Source organism: Myotis nattereri, assembly GCF_964212035.1.
Source record: "Myotis nattereri genome assembly, chromosome: 13".
NCBI classification, from domain to species: Eukaryota; Metazoa; Chordata; class Mammalia; order Chiroptera; family Vespertilionidae; genus Myotis; species Myotis nattereri.
Window position 1 is genome coordinate 13946873 of NC_138088.1, and position 20690 is coordinate 13967562.

The following is a 20690-nucleotide window of genomic DNA, read 5'->3' on the forward strand; positions in this document are numbered from 1 at the left end:
AACCCTGAAGGGCAGGTGCCCTGCAGGAGCTAAGACTCAGAGAGGTTGAGCAATCACCCCTGGGTCACAGAGGCCCCCCAAGAGGTGGAAGGCACAACCCTATTGTGTGGTCAAGAGTTCCAGACCATTTGTAACTTACTCTCACAATTAACACTATGCAAGCACCTATTGTATGCCTCTCTGCAGGGTGGGGCCGGCTGAGGGGAGGCCAACTGTCTTCCTGGGAGCCAATGGCTTCAGTGGGTCTCTTTGCCTTCATTGTTTTGTTTTGGGGCCAGGAGTGTGTCAGGGATGAATGGGAGGCAAGGAGAGGGGGTGGTGCCGAAGAGTGCAAGGTCAAGAATGTTCAATTTGAAACAGGCCTTGAAGGACGGAGGAGAAGGAACCTGCAAATGTTTTCACTTTCATTTTTTACATTGAGGTCTACATACATCCAGGCGTGCACAGATCTTCAGTGTATGGGTTGGTGAATTGCTACCTACGTATGCACCTGTGTAACCGCCAGTTCTTGGAGGCAAGAGTCCACGCTGTGATGTGCATCTGGCCGAAGGATGGGATGTATATACCAACTGTGAGCGCTGGGAGGAATTCAGAGGAAATGGAGCTCAGTGATCTCTCCGCAAATCTGGTTCCCATCACAAGGGAAAAAGATGAATATTCACGCATCTTGATCTCTCTTTGCATCATTTACATTTTGCTTTATCTGGATTGGAACCCCCCCCTCCCCCAATAATTGTTTCAGGAATCACATTCCTGCTGCATTGTGAGGAAAAGAGGGGAGAAGAAAAGAAGTTGGGGGGGGTCCCAGAATGGGTCTGGGTCTCTGGCCGCGCACACAGAATGTGTGTTATGTTTGGGGTTTGTGGGACAAAGGCCTGGTGCTGGGTTCTGGTCTGCTTTCCCTGCACAGTCTCAGAGGAAGGGTATTCGGGTCTGGACAGGCCCTGTGGGAACACAGGGAGCCAAGGAAAACCAGAAAGCCACTCAAACTCCCTCTTTTTCTTCCTTGAACCCTTTCAGCTTTTGCTGTTGAATTGCTTAAATCATGTAATGAGACAAATATATGCTTTCCTGTTTTGTGAACCTTGAGTGTGGCTTGCAGATTAGATTATGAACTCCTCTGTTGGATTATAAATCACAGAGCCCCTTTCTTCTCTTACACTCTTTCCCCGGCCTCCCTCGTCTTGTCTGAGCACACAGTAAATCACCCAGCAGTGCTGCTGTGTGCACTGATTTCAGGGCCTCTGTGAAGTTGCCTGTGGCTTCCCATTGCAGGCACATGGAATTGGGTTATAAGGTTATAAGGTAATAGTGCTCATCTCTGGACATCTGGGTGAACATTGACCTCGGTGAAGAGCCTTGGAGAAGTTTGGAAAAAATCTCAGTAGCTCCCACTTTGAGAACTCGGATGTGTCAGGAGAGACTACGTAGCTGATTCAGATGTGATGCTTTTGATGGTAAATAGTGGGAATGCTGGTGACATTGACGGGCTTGAACATTAAAGGGCTTCATTGGCTCATGTAATTGAAACGGTGGGTGACGTCAGGTGAGCCTTAACCCAGCGGCTCAGTGATGTCTCTAGGACGCAGTTTCTTTCTGTCTCACAGGCGGCATCATTCCGAGGCTGCTTCGCCTGAGTTCCCAGGTGCTGCCGCAGTTCCGAGGCAGGAAGTAAAGCACCTTGGTTGGAGCATTCCTTACACAGGCCCTGAGAATCTGATTGGACAGACCAAGGCCAGAGGGTCTGGTCAGGGTCCTCAGAACCTTAAAGACCCCATATGAAAAACAGGGTCTGCAAGGAAGGGGGACGGTGGGAGTTTCTGAAACAGTCAAGCAAAGTCTCCCCTACATGTGATCAAATTTAATAGCGCCCAGGTGAGGTTGGCTCAATTATTACCCCAACTTACAGACAGGAAACTGAGGTGCAGAAAGGCTAAGTGATTTGTCTGAGCTCCTACAGCGCAGGGTGTGAGCCAGGAGCTGAGCCCGGACAGCCTGGCCCGAGAGCCTGAAAACCTGACCACCCCATGGCGTTTCCCAGTGCGTCTTCTCTCTTGTTAATTGACATAAAATTCACCTCTTAAAGTGTACAGTTTAGTAGTTTTAAGTATACTCACAAAGCTGTGCAACCATAACTACTAATTCCAGGACACGTCTATCATTCCAGAAGGAAGCCTTGTACCCAGTAAGTGGCCACTCCCCACCTCGTCTGCTCCCAGCCCCTGGACAGTCTGTTTTCTGTCTCTGTGGACACTTGCTGTCCGTGGAATCACAATATAGCCTTTGTGTCTGGAGCTCTCCCTCAGCCAGGGGATTGTTTGTGATTGGGACGTGCTGTGCTTGACCTCCAGGATTCCGTATTCTTATCTCTCCCATCATGAAACGGACAGGGCTGCTGGTGGCTGGGGAAGAAAAAGATTCTGCGTTTGTTGCGGGGGATGGGGTGGGGGGGCACACATATCACAGATGGGCTCTGTGAGGGCAGGTGGGCCTTTGTCTCTGGCTCCCAGTGCCTTCTGAACAGGTGCAGTGAAGGTTCGCCCCGCATTCTTGAGCACCCCATGTGCCAGGCACTGCTTAGAGCTCTGGGAGAACCCAAGGAAAAGGGCTGGATTGGGAGCAGGGATGGGGGTGGAGCAGATACTCAGCAATCAATCACTAAATGAATGAGATAACTTCTAGCGGCACAATGGAGAAAACTGAAGAGGGTGACGGGATTGAGGGACCGCGGTGTGTAGTCAGGACAGGCCTTTCTGATTGGGGGCAGCGTGCGGGGCCCAGGGAGGGACTGGGTGGCCTTTGGGCTGGTTGGAGCTGATGGTGGCTGCCACCTGGTTTCTGCTTTTCCCCATGTGTCTTCGCTCATCCAGACATTCTTTTACCTGCAGCCTCTCCCCTGGGGTGGTTTGTCCCTGGCCCGAAGGTCATGGGGAGCTTCATCTTGGAGGCTTTGGAGTTTGGGACTTTATCTCCTTCTGTCTTTTTAAAATTTGAGCTCAGACTTCTCATTGTTTCTGATTCAGGCCTGAGGTTGCCGATCAGCTGTCTTTTTTTTTTTTTTTTAAAGAAATTAGATTATTCAAAGACTTTTATGCCTTTTCTTTTTAAATGTTGTCAGCCAAATTCAGAGACTATAGGTCGAGCCCAGATGAACACGTGATGTCTGTTTGTGGAGCTCGCTGGGTGGTGGAGTGCGGGTGGGTAGGAAGGGGAGGGTCTTCTCTCAGGGCGTTTGTAAAGTTGAGAGAAAAGACCTGGTGCGCACCATGCAACCCACACCCCAGCAGCGATGGAATGGCTTGTTTCGGAAGAGACGCTAAATAAGGCAGTTCCAGGCAGAGGGGACCAAAGAGACTCTGCCTTGGGGTGGGGATGAGTTCAGAGGTGAGCAAAACAACCACACCCCTGCCTTCAGGGCCCACTAATCCTGTTGTCAGGGCCTGGATCAAATAGATGATCTCATTCTTACACGCACACATGCACACCTACATGCACACACAGATAAGTACACATATGCACACACGTGCACACACATGCACACCCCCACAACCATGCCCGTGTGCCCTCCCCCCCCCCCCCCACGGGAGTCTAGGATGATGAAAAACTGGAATACAGCAGGGGCCTGTCCTCACCTGCTGCGGGCTTGGAAGGGCTTCTCTGCAGAACTGAGACCTAAAGGACAGGAGGCATTAGCTAGCCTGGTTGGGAGGAGGATGTACAGAGGCATCTGTGAGTTTGAAGTCTCGGGGGCCCCAACGCAGCTTCCTGGGGGGAATGGGCTGGAATCTGAAGGATGGGGAGGACTTAGGGAGGCAGAGCTAGCAGGGTGCTGAGTGTGGAGAAAGCACCTTGACTGCCTCGTGGACGGAGGGTGTGTATTTGTTTCCTACTGCTGCTGTGACAAATTACCACAAACCTGGTAGTTTAAACACTGCAGATTATTCTCCGACCAGCCTAGAGGCGGGAATTCTGCCGTTAGTTTCATTGGGCTAAAGTCACGGCATCCGCAGGGCTGGTTCTTTGGGAGGCTGAGGGAGAACCCTAACTGTGCCTTCTGGAGCTTCAGAGGCCACCGGGGTTCCCGTCTGTGGCCCCTTCCGTCGTCTCCAGAGCACATCGCTGCAGTCTCTGCTTCCACCATCATATCACGTACCGTCTCTGCTGTGGTCACACCTACTCTGCCTCCTCTTAATAGAGGAGACTCTCCCCACCTCAAGATTCTTTCCTTAATCACACGTACAGAGCCCCTTTGCCGTGTAAGAAACTCTGGAAGGTTCTGGGGATTAGGATGTAGGCATCATGGGGGGCATCTTAGCTGACCACCGTGTGTCAGTGAAGGAGGTTTTCAAGGGAGAAGAGGGTAGGGGAGTCGAAGGAGCATGCTCAGCAGGGGAGCAGCACCTTGCAGACAGGTGAGGAGTCCTTCATGTGGCGCTCGCCCGACTCCCAGCACTGCCCTCCTCCGCCTTCGCTGCCCCGCACCTCCCCTTCTCACTGCTGGCTTCTTCCCTACCCTGCTCTCTTGTTTTCCTTTTATCCGATAAATCCTGTGTTTGCTGAAAGGTTGCTAAAGATCACGCCTGGAGGCATCCCAAATCCAGCCTCACACACGCCTCATTCCTGCCTGATCTGGTTAGGTGACTCCGAATTCCTAGGATGGAGAGCTGATCCTGGCCACTGCCAAGGGCAGCTTCAGGTGGGGCCCGGGTCTCTGGGAAGGTCGGCTTCCCCAGAGGCCTTGTAGGGTCTTCCCCATGGTCCTGGTGCCCTAGGAGGCACGGAACGACCAAGACGGCAAGAGTTGGCTGAACTGGGTACACCCCCGATGACTCTGCCTGCGTCAGGAAGGGAGGGCTCCACGTCACTTGCTGCTTCCCTCAGCACGAGTGGGATGGGGGTGGGGGCAGAGAGGGCTTAGGACGAAGGGGACTGCCAGGTGTAGGCAGGCCTCCTTGGCTCTAAGGCAGGGGTGGCCAAACTTTTTGACTCGAGGGCCACAATGGGTTCTTAAACTGGACCGGAGGGCCGGAACAAAAGCATGGATGGAGTGTTTGTGTGAACTAATATAAATTCAAAGTAAACATCATTACATAAAAGAGTACGGTCTTTTTTTTTTTCGTTTTATTCATTTCAAATGGCCCGCTGCCGTAGTTTGCCCACAGTTGCTCTAAGGAGTGCTGTGGCAGGGACTGCTGGGTCTGGCTTTTGTCTGGAGGAGGTGCCTGTACCTGGCCACCGCCTCCTTCCAGACAAGTGGGAGTGGGACTCGGGGCGGGGCTGGGTGACCCTCAGCTTACAGCCAGCCTGGCCTTTCAGCAGCTTTACCTGCAAAGGGCCTGAGCAGAGGCCCAGGGGGTCCAGAGGTCTGGAGCGAGGGTGGAAGGGGTGCCTGAGCAATCCTAGGCCACAGCCACTGCGGTGTGGCTGGGAGGGTGGGCACTCGGTTTCCCCTCTAGGCTGAGTGGGTGTGTCCCTGAGGCCAGGTGGTGCCCAGCCCTGCTCTGCCACTATGGCTGCCTGACCTTGGACAGTTGGCCTTCCTCTATAAATCCCAGTGTTCTGTAAAATGGGCACCTTCCTCATAGGCTGTGTGCCAATATAGTGAGCTGATGTGGGTAGACACCTGGCCCTTAGGGAGCCACTTCCACTATCATTACCATGTGTCGGACCCGAGGGCCTGCGGGGCCTGGCCTAGGACAGGGGAAGCTGGGGCCCACCCCAGCCCTGGCCATGGTGGGAGTGTGGGGAGGATGCTCCGGGCCACCCCTGTGACAGCACTGGGACTGTCCCGCGGGTGTGGGAGGCTGCCCTCTAGGCTGACGGGCCCTGTGTCGGAAAGCCACTCAGCAGAGGGCTGAGAGGCCGCCAAGTTCCGTCCTGGCATCCCCGACGGCCTGGCCCTGGGCCTCTCCAGGAACAGTTGAGAAATTGAGAGAGCGCGGGGTGGGCAAAGCCCATGTTTGGGGGCAGACAGATCTGGCTGGAAGCCCCGTGCAGTCACTTCCTAGTGGTGCGTCTTCTCAGGGCCTCGGTTTCCCCATCTGAAAGACAGGAATCACGCCCAGCTTGCTGGGGCACTTTGAGGCTTAGGAGGGTTGAAGGGTACCATTCACGGAGCCTTCGGCGGCGGGCAGGGCGCCAGGTCTCTGCTGTGCTGCCTGTGCGACCTCCTTCGGGAAGGGCCCGGTGCAGCCCTGGCCGCTCGCGAGCACCGTGAGCACCGAGCACCGTGAGCGCCTCTTCTTGCAGGTGCCTCCGAGGGCCTGCCGTGTGTGGCTCTGGCTGCAGCGGGTGGGGACCTGGGTGGAACGCCCGCTGTGGTTCCCGGGAGCAGGAGCAGCTGGCGGCTTTGCTGCCCGATGGCTGGCTGTCTGCTGTTGGAGCTGCGTGTTTTTATGGCTGTTCCCTGTGCTCAACCTCCAGGCTGTTTTATGGCTGCTGTGTTCCTGCAGCCACGCCTCAGACGGGCCTGGCCTTTGAGAGCCTCGGGGGTCACGGTGGCATGTGGTGGGCCCCGAGCTGCCCGTGAAAGGGAGGGGCTGGGTCGTGAGGTCGGGACACAGAGTTCCCGGGGACCAGGAGGCCTCAGTTGCCACTTCCCATGGGAGCTGTCTGCTCATCTCAAAGGACCTGAAGAGAGAGTTTGGTAACTTTTCAAAGCTAGTAAATGCCATGCCTGCTGATGGCTTTCTGAAGAGGCTTATTTTATTGTATTTTTCAATTTCTATTTCCCTGTCCTTGATGGAAAGGCTCTTCTGTACCCACGGTGGGTCTTACAGAGGCAGTTTGGTGCAGGTGGTTAAAAGCATGTGCTTAGGACCCCACAAATCTTCCAGTCCTGTCCTCACCACTAACAGTGTGACCGTCACGTGGACTTGGGGCGGGGGGCAGGCACTGAGAGCATTTACCTCCCCGAGGTCAGAAAAGGTCACATCCTGCCATGTAGGGGGTCCCAGCCAATCAGGAGCTGCCCGGCCGCCAATGCCAGTAGCTTCCCTGGAGACACACGGTTATGGGTCCCCAATAATCACTGGCACCCATTGCACACCTTCATGTGTCGGGCACTGTTGCAAGAGCTTCCGATGAGCCTGGTGAGGTAGGAGGGGTTATTGCCCTTATTTTAGAGGCGGAGAACTGAGGTGAAGTCACTCATCCAAGGTCATACTGTTACTAAGCGTAGAGCCGGGATTGGAACCCAGGGAGCTGGACGCATGGTTCTGCGTGAGCGGGCAGCCCTGGGGCGGGTGCCTGTGGAAAGACGGAGAGGTGGCACTTGCTGCTGTGTACTGGGAGGGGTGGGTGTGAGCTCAGGCTGGCATACTGCCTCAGCAGGTCCCCTGCTGCCCCCACACTTTTATTGTTGTTGTTAATCCTCACCCGAGGATATTTCCTCCTCCATTGAACTTCAGAGAGAGTGGGAAGGGAGGGGGAGAGGCACAGAGAGAAACATTGTTGTGAGAGAGCCACATTGTTTCGTTGCCTCGTGCGCCCCAACCTGGGTGGGGATCCAGCCTGCACCTGAGGTACGTGCCCTTGACTGGAATCAAACCCACAGCCCTTCAGCCTGTGGGCCGACACTTTAACCACTGATCCAAATGTGCCAGGGCTGCCCCCATACTTTTGACTCCTTCCCTTCAATGTTGGCCAGGACCCTAGAGGGTTGGGGTGGGGTCTCCCATCGTTGAATGGATCTGTATCCTGCCGCCCAAACTAAGAGAGATGCTCAGACCCTGTCCCCCTGAAGAGTCACAGCGTTTGGTTCTGAAGCCCTGGGTCACATCCGGAAGGGGGACATCAGAAGATATCTGCCCCGCCTCGTGACTCGTGGAAACATTTCTCTCCGTCTTGGACTCCTTGCTGTCCCCTTGTGCTGTGGAAATCCACGCTGAAGTTGGGGAGAGAGGGAGGCTGGCCCTGCCGGACTCCTGAGAACGCTGGCATCACAAATGCCAGGGCCTGGCTTTATTTTTAGCGGCTTGAGGGGCCCTGAGGGCACCAGGGGGATGTGAGTCCTATTTTTTGCTCTGTCTTGCTAATGGAACCTCCGGCAGTTTTTATGCCGGATTTGTCTCTTTTGAAGTCTGTCATCCCTGCAGCCCAAACCATACTTGAACAGGAAGTGAGGTATCCCCCTGGTTTCATGTCCTTCCCCATCCTGGGCCGAGCTTCTGTACCAGATGAATAAATATTCCCAGAGGTGTTTCCTGGGAATGTTCCGAGAATGTTCCCCTGCTTCATGGGAGGGAGGAGGGCAGTGGCCTGGCAGGAGGGCCTGCCCAGGTCTGGACAATGGAAGGACAGCCTGTGAGGTGCTGGTCCCACCCCTTTAGGACTGCCAGGAGCGAGGAGGATATGAGGGCCCAGTGAGGACATGACAGGTGTTAACATGTGGGGCAAGGAAGTGCCTCCTAACTTGGTACATTCATATTCTCTCTCTCTCCCATCAAAATTGAAAAACAAACAAGCAGCTTTACTGAATTTTATTGCCATAAAGTTTACCCTTGTAAAATGGTTTACAGTATAGTCATCCACACATCATCTAGTTACAGAACATTCTAGCACCCCCAGAAGAAACTCTTTATCCCCATTCCCTCCTCGCTCAGCCCTGGCAGCCACAGACTGCTTCTGGTCCCTGTGATTGGCCTGTTCTGCCATTTCATGTAAATGGCATCATGCATTCTGTGGCCTGTCTGATCTCCATGTCAGGCTACAAGAGTGAGTCTCTGTACTTTTTTGTCTGCAGTAGACACAAGAGTCACCAGAACCTGAAAAGTTACCAGCAGGGCATCTCTCTCTTCCAACTGAGGCTTCGGTGCCCAGGTGCAGATGGGAGACCCGGATGTCAGCATTGGGTCAGGGGAGTCCAGTGCTGTGCATTTGTCTATGAAGCCAGACTCAGGGGAACAATGGTGTGGTGATCTCTCGAGCTTCAGAAAAAACATTCAACATAATCCACTTGGCACTTGATGAAAAAACATTGCAAACTTGGCATGGAAGGGGACTTCCTTAATTTGATGCTGGATAGCTACTAAAATCTATAGCAAATGCTATTTTTAATACTAGGTTAATGTGAGACACATACTTTTCAAGTTGTGAATAAGACAGGAATGCCCACCATCACCTCTCTTATTTTACATTGAACTGTGGGCCTGAGCCAGTACAGTAAGACCAGAGAAAGGTAAGAGAAACATAGCAATGAACAGGAAGAGATAAAGGTGCTTTTTTTTTTTTTTTTTTTTTTGGCTGCTGATATGATCATCTGGCTAGAGGAAATCCTAGACTCTAAATCTATAAATAGTAGAAGCAATACAGTTCAGTCAATGGCCAAAGGTCAAGTACAAAAATCTATGGTTTCAATAAGAAAACAGTAATTTGGAAAGATACATGCACACCTATGTTCACTGCAGCGTTATTTACAAAAGCCAACCTAGGGAAACAACCTAAGTGTCCAGCCATTGACGATTGGCTTAAGAAGATGGGGTATATGTATGCAACGGAGTACCACTCAGCTATAACAGAGAGGAAATCCTGCGATTTGCGACAACATGGATGGACCTAGAGGATATGATGCTAAATGAAATAAATCAGATGGAGAAAGACAAATCTTTCTGCATGATTTTACGCATATGTGGAATCTAAGAAACACGCAAAACAAATGAACAAATACAAACTCATAGATACAGAGCCAGCTCGGAGGTCACCAGAGGGGGAGGTAGGGGGATGGGTGGTGGGCGCAGTGGGTGAAGGGGGTCAATTGTATGGTGAAGGATGGTAACTAGATTTTGGTAGTGACCACTTTGTAGTGTATACAGATGTCGAGTTATAATGTTATACACGTGAAATTTATTTAATGTTATATACTCATTTTACCTCAATTAAAAAACTTTCATGGCTTCCTAATAGACCAACAGCAATGAACTAGAAAGCAGAGTTGAGGAAATCAAGGCTCTATATAGTATGGGGTTGTTGTTGTGTGTTGTTGTTTTGAGGCCCAGAGCACTTACATTTAGGCTAGAATGTAGTTTAGGTTAGGGCAGTGGTTCTCAACCTTGGGTGCACATTAAAATCACCTGGGAATCTTTTTAAAATCCTGATTTCTGGGCCTCATCCTCCAGAAATTCTGTTTCTTTTTTTACTAATGTTGTGGCCTCACCCCATAACAAAGAAACAGAAGAAACATAACAGAAGAAAACTGAAGCAGGAGAAGTCCTTCTTCCTTTGTAAGTTTGAATGAAGAGATTAGGGTAGAGTTTACTGAGAAAGAGACTTGTGTACAGAGACCTAAGGGACAGGTAAGAGACAGCCATGAAGATCTCTGGGGAGGAGGCCTGAGGCTGAGGGTAAGTGCAAAGGCCCTGGGGCCAGGTGGGGTCTGGTAATGAGCTGTGTCACCTGGAGCAGAGCAAGTGATAGGAAAAGAGGTAGGAAGTGGAATCACAGAGGAGAAGGGAGAACTGGAGCAGGAAAGGTTGGATAGGGCAGTTTGGTTGGTTCATGAAAGCGGGATCTTATGCTCTTTTTCCTCGCAGCCTGCTTTTCTTATTTAATAATACATCATGAGCACCTCTCCCGGTCCATGAGGGGAGACCTCCTGTTTCATATATTCATGTACCATAGTGGATGCAGCCATTCTGTTTTGACGGGCATTTGGGTGGTTGTCAGGTTGTTCCTTCCTCCACTAGCACAGTGCCTTCCACTCTGGGCTTTCATTCTCTACGTTGGAGTGCGGGGTTTCTAGGTCAAGGGCAATATGCATATTTAGTTTTAACAGATATTGTTGGATTTCCCCTCCAGAAAGGTTGTAGAACTGTTCTTAAGTCTCCGATGGCTGGCTTTGTCCCCAAGTGGCTAAATAGCTAGTCTGCAGAAAGGGCAGATCACACCTACGCAAAAGGACAGCTCCGGAATCCGTCGTCGGGTGGGAAGGTGTGGAGCCTGCTGCTGGCAACAGCGTCATTTGCTCTTTTTGGGAGCCCGGTTGATGGTTGTGATGTCAAGAGAGACAGAAGATGAAAACACAGCTGCTGCTGTGCTGTTTGCATTACAGCTAATTTTCCGTGTGCCTAAAATAAGCACGACAGCGAGGAGCTGCGGGGACACGGATTCACACCTCGTCAGATCCGACTCGTGTTCCCGTGGCAGCTTAAGGCTGGGGCTGCCTCTGAGTGTCCCGTCCTGTGAGCAGGGCCTGCTGGGAGCAAGGCGCTGGGTGTGCAAATGCTCGGCTCTCCTCCCGCCATGACGTTCCGGAGTGGGATCTTGTGAAGCTAGATGCAGCCTCCTCATTTGTTGAACAGCCGCATGTGTGAGTGAGTTGTAGGTACCGTTGGACACCAGGCTGCTTCCCACCCGTCACAGTTCAAACAGTGGATGAGGTCGTGCCTGAGCCTTTTCGCACAGGTGTCTGAGGCTATCCGTTGGGTAGATTTCTGGAAGTAGAACCCCTGATTCAAAAGGGACTTGCTGTTTCCATTTTGAGAGATGTTACCAAATCGACCTCCCTTGGTAGAGGGACCAGTGTCCCTGCCCATGGGCCATGAAAGCAAGCGCCTTCTCCCCAAAGCCTCCACTACACAGGGTCTTGTCGCACTCTTTGACTTGTGCCCATCGGATGGGTGCGATGGTGAATCTCATTTCTATTTTATTTGGTGTTTATTTCTCATGAGAAAGGGCAAATACCTGTTTAGACATTCAGGAGCTCTTTCTATTCTATGTTGGTGAACTGGCTTTCTAATCCTGTGCCCGTTTTTATTTTTCTGGTGGGTTGTTGGTCCCTTCTCTGGCCCCTTCAGGCTTGGCCTGCCCACCATGAGGATACTGGACACTGTGACCAGATCGCCTCACCTGTCTGACCATTAGAGGTCGGTCCACAGCATCCTGATTGTCAGGAGTGAAGATCTAGGTGTTGGAGAAAAGGAAGGATGTTTAAACACCACACAGTGGATTGCGTTTGCACGTCAACAGATGTGTCGCACTGACTATTCCTGACAGGTTAAACGCGGACATAGCGGAGAGCTGGGGGGCCCTGGCGTCCATCAGCGTGGGATCGTTTGTATATGGTCTCACTTTTACCCCATCACTGGTTTGCGGCAGTGTGAGGAGACTTGGCTGTTTGCTACTTTAACTTCTGTTTCCATTTGCTTGAATTTACAATCCCATTGTGAGAATTTTCGAAGCAACAGCTCTGCCAGTTTTTATGCTAGTCCCGGTGGCCTAACCGCTGTCTCAGACACCCCCCAACTTCAGTAACTTCACACAATAAAAGGGCTTCTCCCACCTCTGTAACATTTATGACGAACACCAACGTGGGTGTACCCAATGGGGCAGCTCCCCAAATGTCTGCTCAAGGTTTCAGGGTCCTTCTGTCTGTGGCTCTGCCTTTTCTAGGTCCCAGGAGGCCTCCTCTGGGTCCTCTACTGGCTGATGGGACAGGAGAGGAGAGGATGGCCTGTGGCAAGGTTTCATGGGCCAGACGCTCTGCCCACACTCCACTGGCCAGCACTGTCTTGTGTCCCATCTAAGTGGAGGGAGGCTGGGCAGTGGAGGCCAGCACGTGCCCCAGGTGGTCAGTTTTGATTCCATGTGCTTGGTGCGCCTCGGTCCCTGGGCGCGGTGCGGAACTTGTAGCTTTTCAGAGTGTCTTCTCCAGTGTGACCTCACCCTGTGAAGGAGGGGTCAGAGGAAGGCCTTCCACCCCCGTTTGGAGCCAAGCCTGCTGAGGCCCAGGAAGGCGGGCATCCTATGCAAGGGGAGACACATTGGAATGAACACAAGGTGCGTGTAGAGTGGGCTGGAGACAAAGTGCTCACCGGCTGGCCCTTCTGACAGGACACGAGCACAGTCACCCTGTCCGGGTGTGCCTGGGCCCCCCTCTGCGCCTGGAAGAACGGGGCTGTTTGGAAAGGGGACCATGGAGGCTGGCCAGATACAGAGCCAGCTTGGAGGTTACCAGAGGGGAAAGTAGGGGGATGGGTGGTGGGCGCAGTGGGTGAAGGGGGTCAATTGTAAGGTGAAGGATGGTAACTAGATTACCTCTTACCCTGGTGAGTGGTAAGAGGCGAAGGTGTCTCTTGCCTGTTGTAAATTCCAGTCCATTGATGGGGACGACGGTACTGCTACTGGTAGGAAGGCTCGGCCACAGTTGCCATATGGGGTAGACCCACCATCAACCTGGAGCTTCCAGGCGCTGTCCCTCCCCTTGACTTTGGCCATTGTCCCTTTTTTTTTTTTATCACTTGCATGGGACACTAGCATAGACGTCGGGGTTTCTTCCTCACACACCCGTTCCCTTTACTGAATTATTTTGAAACATTTGATGCAGCAATGAGATCCATATGTGAGCTGTGATAACTCACCTGTTCTGTTTCGAGCATCAGGGAACAAAGGTGGGATGCCGCCGTCACCTCTGTGTCTCCAGTAGCCCACAGGATGGATGGAGCCAAGGCAGGGCTGGGCCCACTCTGGCTGCTTTCCCCCTGGGTTTCCTTACGGTGTGAGTGCCTTGAGCTGGTCACAGCTTATAGAGGCAGAAGCCCAGATGGTGGCATGGAGTGTGGTGGGAGCAATGACAGCATCAAGCAACAGAAAGAAGACGAGGCATCGGAAGGGTGATAGGGCCTGCTGGCATTGCCATTCCTCACTGAGTGGCTGCTGAACTTGGTTTTCTCACCTGCACAAAAGGAATACCTTTTCTCCCACTCTCACTGGGATGTTATGAGGATCACTGAGATGATGTGCACAGAAGTGCTTCATACATGGAAAAGCACTCTGCAATGTTACTTTATTAATAGTAACAACTGTCGTTTGCAATCCTTGTGATTCATTTGGGGTGGAAAACCGCAGATCCGATCACCGCTGCCGTTACTACTCACACTGCCCTTGAGAGCTGCAATTGCCATGTGCGGTTCATTGCTGCTTCATGATCATGGAGTGCTCGTCCTGGAGAGAATGGTGGCGATTAACGCATTCAGCCGTATCACTTCATAGATGGTGAAACTGATAGATACCTGGAGGGGAGAGACTTGTCTGAGGTCCCTAGAACCCGGGGCTTCAGACTCCCAGAGAGGGCTGTTATACTTTGTGGGTTGTGATGCCCTATACCTTCTGAAGAGACTGGAAACAGGAACTCTGATGCTTAGTCATGAGGTGGAGTTGCAGCGCTGACTCATGTCTGCTTGCTCACACTGGTCCCACTCCCAGCGCCCCTGCTCCAGGTTCTGGTCAAATTTGGACAGTGCTCAGAGAAGCTTCGATGCTTGGGCACAGGGTCCAAAAGAGAAGGGAGTAGGAACTGAAGTATTTGCTGACAAGAAAAGGAGACCCGGGCAATTCCAGAACATGGAAGGCGGGGGCGCCTTTGCTCCTGACCTTGGTCCCTGGGGGTCCTGCTCCCACTGTGCACTCTCTGACTCAGGAGGTGCGGGTGCAGGACTGCCAGGCTTCCTCTCGAGAGAAGGCTCAGGGGATCCAGTGATGCTGTAAGCTTTCAGAGAGCGGTCAGGCCGAGTCTGATAGGAGAGTAAGGATCAGTGGGCAGAAATCCTGGAACGACCGGTTTTTGCCTCCTTTTCATCCCCAAGCCTCACTGGTTGGCTCCTTTATTGCCTCAAGGTCCTGTTCCCATGTCACCTCCGAGATGAGGCCTAAGGAACCCCTCAATTTCAACATGTGATTGGCACCCCCCGACATGTTGATCCCTCTTTCTGGACTGGATTCACCATCCAAAATAGAAAAGCTGCAAATTAGTACAGAGATTCCTGTCTACCCTTCACCCAGCCTCCCTAATGCTCACATCTTAGACCAGCAGTTGCCAACCGGTGGTCCACTGGTGGTCCGTGAGGTCCGCTGTCTTAGACAACCAGGGAACAGGGCACTGCTGGACCCCAAGGGCTTAACGCTGGTTTAAACCACACAGTAAGCTGCAGACCTTCGAAGGTCACCGGTTTTCTCACGAATGCCCTTTCCCTTTTGCAGGATCCAATCCAGGGCCCCACTGGATCTGTCTGTCACATCTCCGTAGTCTCTGCTAATGATCTGTGACATGACTTTATCTTTCCCGACTTTGACATTTGTGAAGAGCATGGTTTAGTTATTTTTGTAGATTGTCCTCCAGTTTGGGTTTGTCTGATGTCTCCTTGTGGTTGGCATGTATTGATTGTATTTGCTGTCCACAGGGTCTCTCCTGAACTGGGCTGTCGGCTCCCTCAGAGCAAGCGTCGTAACCTGTCCGGTTCGCTGATATACCCTGGTCAGAGTGCCCGACACACGTGCTCAGTCATTATTTGTGACCTTCCCAGTGTTAGCAGAGCGTGTGACCTGAAGTGAGGGAGACCCAGAGCAGAGCAGCTGGGCCCTGGCAGAGCCTCGGTGGCGGTGGGGCTGGATGGGCCCTGAAGCACCTTGAGCATCAGATTCTGTGATTTCCTAACACGGTGGTGACACGACCTCAAGGTCAGGAAATGCCACAGATATTAGCTGAATATATTAGCCTGCTGTGGAGCCCTGTGCTGGGCAGGTGGGGCCCTGATGGGCACCTGAGATCCAGGCTCTGAAATAAATGCAGATTCCCTGTGGACCACGAGCCCAGGGAAATGCACGGGAAAGGCCGGTGTCCGTGCTGCAGACAGTGGTCTAGGATCTGGACTCCCTGCCATTCGTTCCCGGCTCCATTCTGCTCCTGAATCACCCAGCAGACCTGGTTAAAACACAGATGCCTGGGTCCCACCTGCAGAATTTCTAATTCACTTGGTCTATGGGTGGGGCCTGAGAATCTGCATTTTAAACAAGTTCCCAGGTGATGCTGATGCTGATGCTGCTGGTCCAGTGACTCCACTTTGAGAACCACTGCTCTGCTTGTGGAGAGGAGAAACAGGCCCCTGCCAGTTAGCAAAAGCCAGGAAGGCTTCATGGAGGAGGAGGTCAGGCTTAAGTGGGGTAGGATTTACCCAGGGGGGTGGGGCTTGAATCACACACAGCCATTTTGCTGCCCCCGAATGCAGTCTGTGGGTGCTTTTTGTTTGCTTCTGCCCTGTTGGCTTCTGGTCTCACGGTGGCCTTGTCCAGCCTTCTCAGTACCGTGAGCAGTCTTGGCCAGGGGAGTCCGAGACCCCAGAAGAGGAGGCTGACTAAGCTTTGACAGTTGACCTTGGCCAGCTGGGATGAAGCCACTCTGAGGCCTGCATGTGTCCGGTATTGCACAGGCTGTCCAACTCTGTTTATTTGCCTGGGCCTCGCCCGCTGCCTGTTGGCACCGTTGGAGGTGTTGCTGTTGGGCTCCGTGGCTCTATTTCTGTTTTCCTGTCTGGCACCAGCTCAGCGGGGGCAGATGAGGTGTGTGGCCACCCATGCTTTCTTCCTGGCTTCATGTTCTTGGTCAAGTCGAGCAGGTGAGTCTCATTGGAGTCTGTGCTGAGAAGCAGATGGGTTCTTTACCAGAGAGAGAAAGTTTATGAAGATTGAGAAAGCCTTTAGGGAGATAAAGGATTAAATTATGTGTGGACTTCGCGCACGGTGGTGGTAAGAGGGTTTACGCATGCACCTGTGTGTTTAAGCTTCCAGAATCATTTAGGAATTGCTATTCCTTTAAGAGGCATGCACACATTGATGTGAGAGGTGGGGACAGGCATCAGGAAGCTTGGAAAGACCACATTGTTTGTGCAGTTGGAAGACTGGGCAGGAAGGCCTGGGTTGTCCAAGTCACGCAATGTTGGAGGAAGACGGACATCAGTGCGCGTCTGGCTCACCCCCATCACTTCAACGGAGACTTAGAATGGCTGTGCCTTGCCCTCCTTAACTGGCATCGCCTCAGCTCTCCCCGGCCAAGAACAAATCGGTCTCTCTCTCCTCTGTGCTCCAAAGTTGTTTTACTAATAACACACCTGTCTGTTTTATAAGTAGCCATGGACAGGTGTATTTTACCCACTTAGATTAGGGGTCAGCAAATCAGAGCCTGCGGGTCCAATCCGGCCCACTGCCTGTTTTGTAAATAAAGTTTTATTGGAACACAACTGCGCCTATTTGTTTACGTATTATCCATGCTGCTTTTGCATTAACATGGCAGAGGTGAATAGTTTCCATAGAGGCCCAATGGCCTGTTCAGCTTAAAATATTGACTATCTGTCTGGTCCTTTACAGAAAAGGTTTGCCAGCCCTTGTGTGAAAAGGAGAGTTCCTTGAAGGCAAGAATGGAGTTTCCATTTTTCTTTGCATCTTGCATTCCTTGCTCATAACAGGTGCTCCATAAATGTATTTTGTTACCTATTCCCCAGGTCATGCAGAAAGCAGACAATTTTCATAGTGGAAGGTCTTCTATAACAAAAGGCAGTTATTTTATAAGCAATTAAGAAAAAATCTTCACCAGAGGAGATGTTTTTATTGATTTTTAGAGAGAGAGGGGGAAACATTGATGTGAGAAAGAAACATGGATCAGTTGCCTCCTGTATGTACCCGACTAAGGATTGAGCCTGCAAGCTGGGTATGTGCCCTGACAGGGAATCGTACCCGTGACCTTTCGGTGTACAGAGCAACGCTCCAACTGAGTCACATGGGCCAGGGCTTGTATTTAAAAGAATATTTTTTTTATTGATTTCAGAGAGGAAGGGAGAGGGAGAGAGAGAGAGATAGAAGATCAATGATGAGAGAGAATCATTCATCGGCTGTCTCCTGCACACCCCACACTGGGAATCAAGCCTGAAACTCAGGCATGTGCCCTGACCAGGAATTGAACTGTGACCTCCTGGTCTGTAGGTCGACAGCCAACCACTGAGACATGTTGGCTGGGCAGTAATTTTTTTTTAATTAAAAGTTTTCCTTATCTACACTAATAAAAGAGAAACATGCAGATTGACTCTCCCTCCGCTACTCCCACCAGCCAATCAGAGCAACTATGCAAATTAACTCAACAAAGATGGTGGTTAATTTGCATACACATGCATGGAATGAAGACTGAAGACAGCGTAGAAGGAAGCCAAGTGCTGCAGAAGGGAGCGAAGCAATGGAGATGGGAGTGGAGCCGAGGCAGCGGAGACGGGAGGGAGCGAGGCAGTGGAGAAGGGAATGAAGCCCGCCAAGGCAGGCCTCGCTCCCTTCTCTGCTTCACTCCAGTTGCAGGAAGCCCTATTCTTGCAGGAATCTTCCTGCAAGGGGCCTCTAGTTAAAAATAAGTGTTGACTGGGCTCTAAATTTATCAAAGATTGAGGCACAGCGCTGGAGCTGCCACCTGGCCGCCTGGTGTCTCCTGCTTTCTTCCCACTGCTGGACAGTTCTGTGCCAGTTTTCTCTCTGTAGAAAGAAGATAATATTATCTGCCTTGCTGAGTTCATTGATCTGGGGTGAGCATAGAACAGGATATTAAAGTATCTTACTAGGACCGTAGGCCTAGCTTCTGGTTTTCCTGACGATGCTACCCTAGCTTAGCACTGGACTTCTCTTTCTGAAACTCTCGCTCCCCTGCCACCTACAGGCTAAAGTACACACCGGGCCTGTCATTCATGAACCTTCTTACTCTGATCCCACCCTACCTGTGTGTCCTGACCTTTTACTCCTCCGGTGCAGCTTCCTGTTGCATCCAGAACCTTCTGCATGATGATGTCTCCTACATATTCGTTGTACCTTTGCCTGGGACCCTTGCCCCAACTGACCGGCCCTCTTCCTGCTTCTCTGCTGTCTGCTCTTGAAGGTCCCCCTTACGCTGACGCTGCTGGAGTCTTCTGACCGTGGCCTGCATGAATGACTGTCTCATTTGCCACCCAGTGTAGTGTTTTTGTTGTTATTTCTTAATCCTTGTGAATGCTTGTTAAAAAGAACAGAAGCCCAGACCCCAGGCGCATGGAGGTCAAACCTCTGAGGGTGGGACCCAGGCCTCTCAGTTTTTAACCATCTCCTCGTGTGGTTTTGATCCTGAGGAACACATAGTTGGTCTAGAGTTGCTTTGCAGGAGCATTTATCTTCTTATGGGACTCTTTCTTGTCTCCTCAAATAAACTGGAAACACCTTCAGGGCAGAGCTGGGCCTCACTTTTTCTTTGCAGAGTAGCACACATTGTGTGAAGGTGAGGCCGTGAGGCGATGTGCTGGTGAGATTATCTCCGGCAGCAGGCCCTGCATCTGGCAGACTCTCAGTAAATGTTTGCTTGTTGATCGATACAGATATGAAAGTGCTTGGGACGGCCGAACCTGCTCTGAGAGCAGGGATCGCGCTCGGGAACTGGCCGGCTGTGTGCCTTCCGATTCTGCTGTGACGTCCTCAGGTTTGTGGACCTCGCAGCCCAGACACCGAGCGTCAGCCCCCTGAGATGAGCCCATCCAGCCGACTCCAGGTGCCTCTCTCTAGCTCTCTAGCTCTTTCTCTCTCTTTTTAAAATATTTTTATTTATTTCAGAGAGGAAGGGAGAGGGAGAGAGAGATAGAAACATCAATGATGAGAGAGAATCATTGCTTGGCTACCTCCTTCACGCCCCCCAATGGGGATTAAGCCCACAACCCAGGCATGTGCCCCTGACCAGAGTCGAACCTGGGACCCTTCAGTCCATAGGCCGATGCTCTGTCCACTGAGCCAAACCGGATAGGGCTCTCTAGCTGTCTTCTTTTTACCTTCCCCTCCTAGGCTTATGCAAAAAGCCTCTCTTCTCCTTTCCGTTTGGCTTACCCCAGTAATGCAGAGCCATCGAAGTGCATGCCGCTGGGAAGAGTTCGTTTGGACACGTAAGAATGTAGAAGAGGGTTTAGCTTGGAGACTGAGTTCCGCTTTCCCATGTACAGCGATGGAGAGACGTGCAGATGGTTCACCTGTGCCCGCGGGTTCTACGGCCTGTCTTAGCAGCCTGAACCTCAGAGAGGGCCGCGTGCCTCCTCGGGCAGGGACGGCACAACCTTGGTGTCGAGTCTCCGCGCACACACAGTGCTCAGGCCTCCTGTCTGCCTCCCAGTGATGAGGCCAGAAGGTTATATTTCAAAAAAACACTTTCAAACAGCACTTTGTTTCGAACCATTGGGCAAGGCTGTTTGGACCCCGAGGATGCCATCTCTTTGTTGAGGCACAGAGTGGGGCATAGACTGCCCATCAGAGTTGTAAATCGAGTGCTGGTCGGGGCCCTCTCACTGGAGCAGAAAATTCTTAGTCTGTGTGGAGAGGGATGAAACAATAAAAACAGAGAACCCACAGCGGGGGTCCGTAGTGAGGGCTGATGCAGCAGAACTGCATTTCCTTAGGGATTTGCAGCCACCGAAACAGATATGTGAACCTTGGCTTTGGCGGCAGGAGCGCCAGTGGGGTGTGGGTGACAGCCTCCTTTCCTACTGTTCCCTTATTATTAGCACCTGTTACGTGGAGGAAAGAAACGCAGGTTCTCAAACTTCCCGCCTCCCTCATGATTTCCCTCCATTAGGATTCAGCTTAATCATTCCAATTTATTATTTTAGAGGCTTATGGCTTAATTTAAAAATTGAATGGATTATTAGCTTTGTAATAAACAATAACACTGACTATTTACTGATGAGGGCGCAAATCATTTAATTTATTACGGCATCTCTGTTTGGTTCATGAAATGGAACAAAAGCTATTACTTACCAGAAAGTGGACTTGTTCGCTGTGCCCTAGGGATGTGGGCAGTGGAGCGGCCCACGCAGCACCAGGGCATGATTCACCTGGAGCACAGGAGAGGCCGTCAGACGTGAGGTAACACCTCGGTGTCG

General features: G+C 51.7%; 1 protein-coding gene across 8 annotated transcripts in view; it reads left to right on the forward strand.

Annotated features, from left to right (window-relative positions):
• The window catches only part of KCNMA1 (potassium calcium-activated channel subfamily M alpha 1), a 683439-nt gene that overhangs the window by 21807 nt on the left and 640942 nt on the right, over positions 1 to 20690 (forward strand). The window lies entirely within an intron of this gene.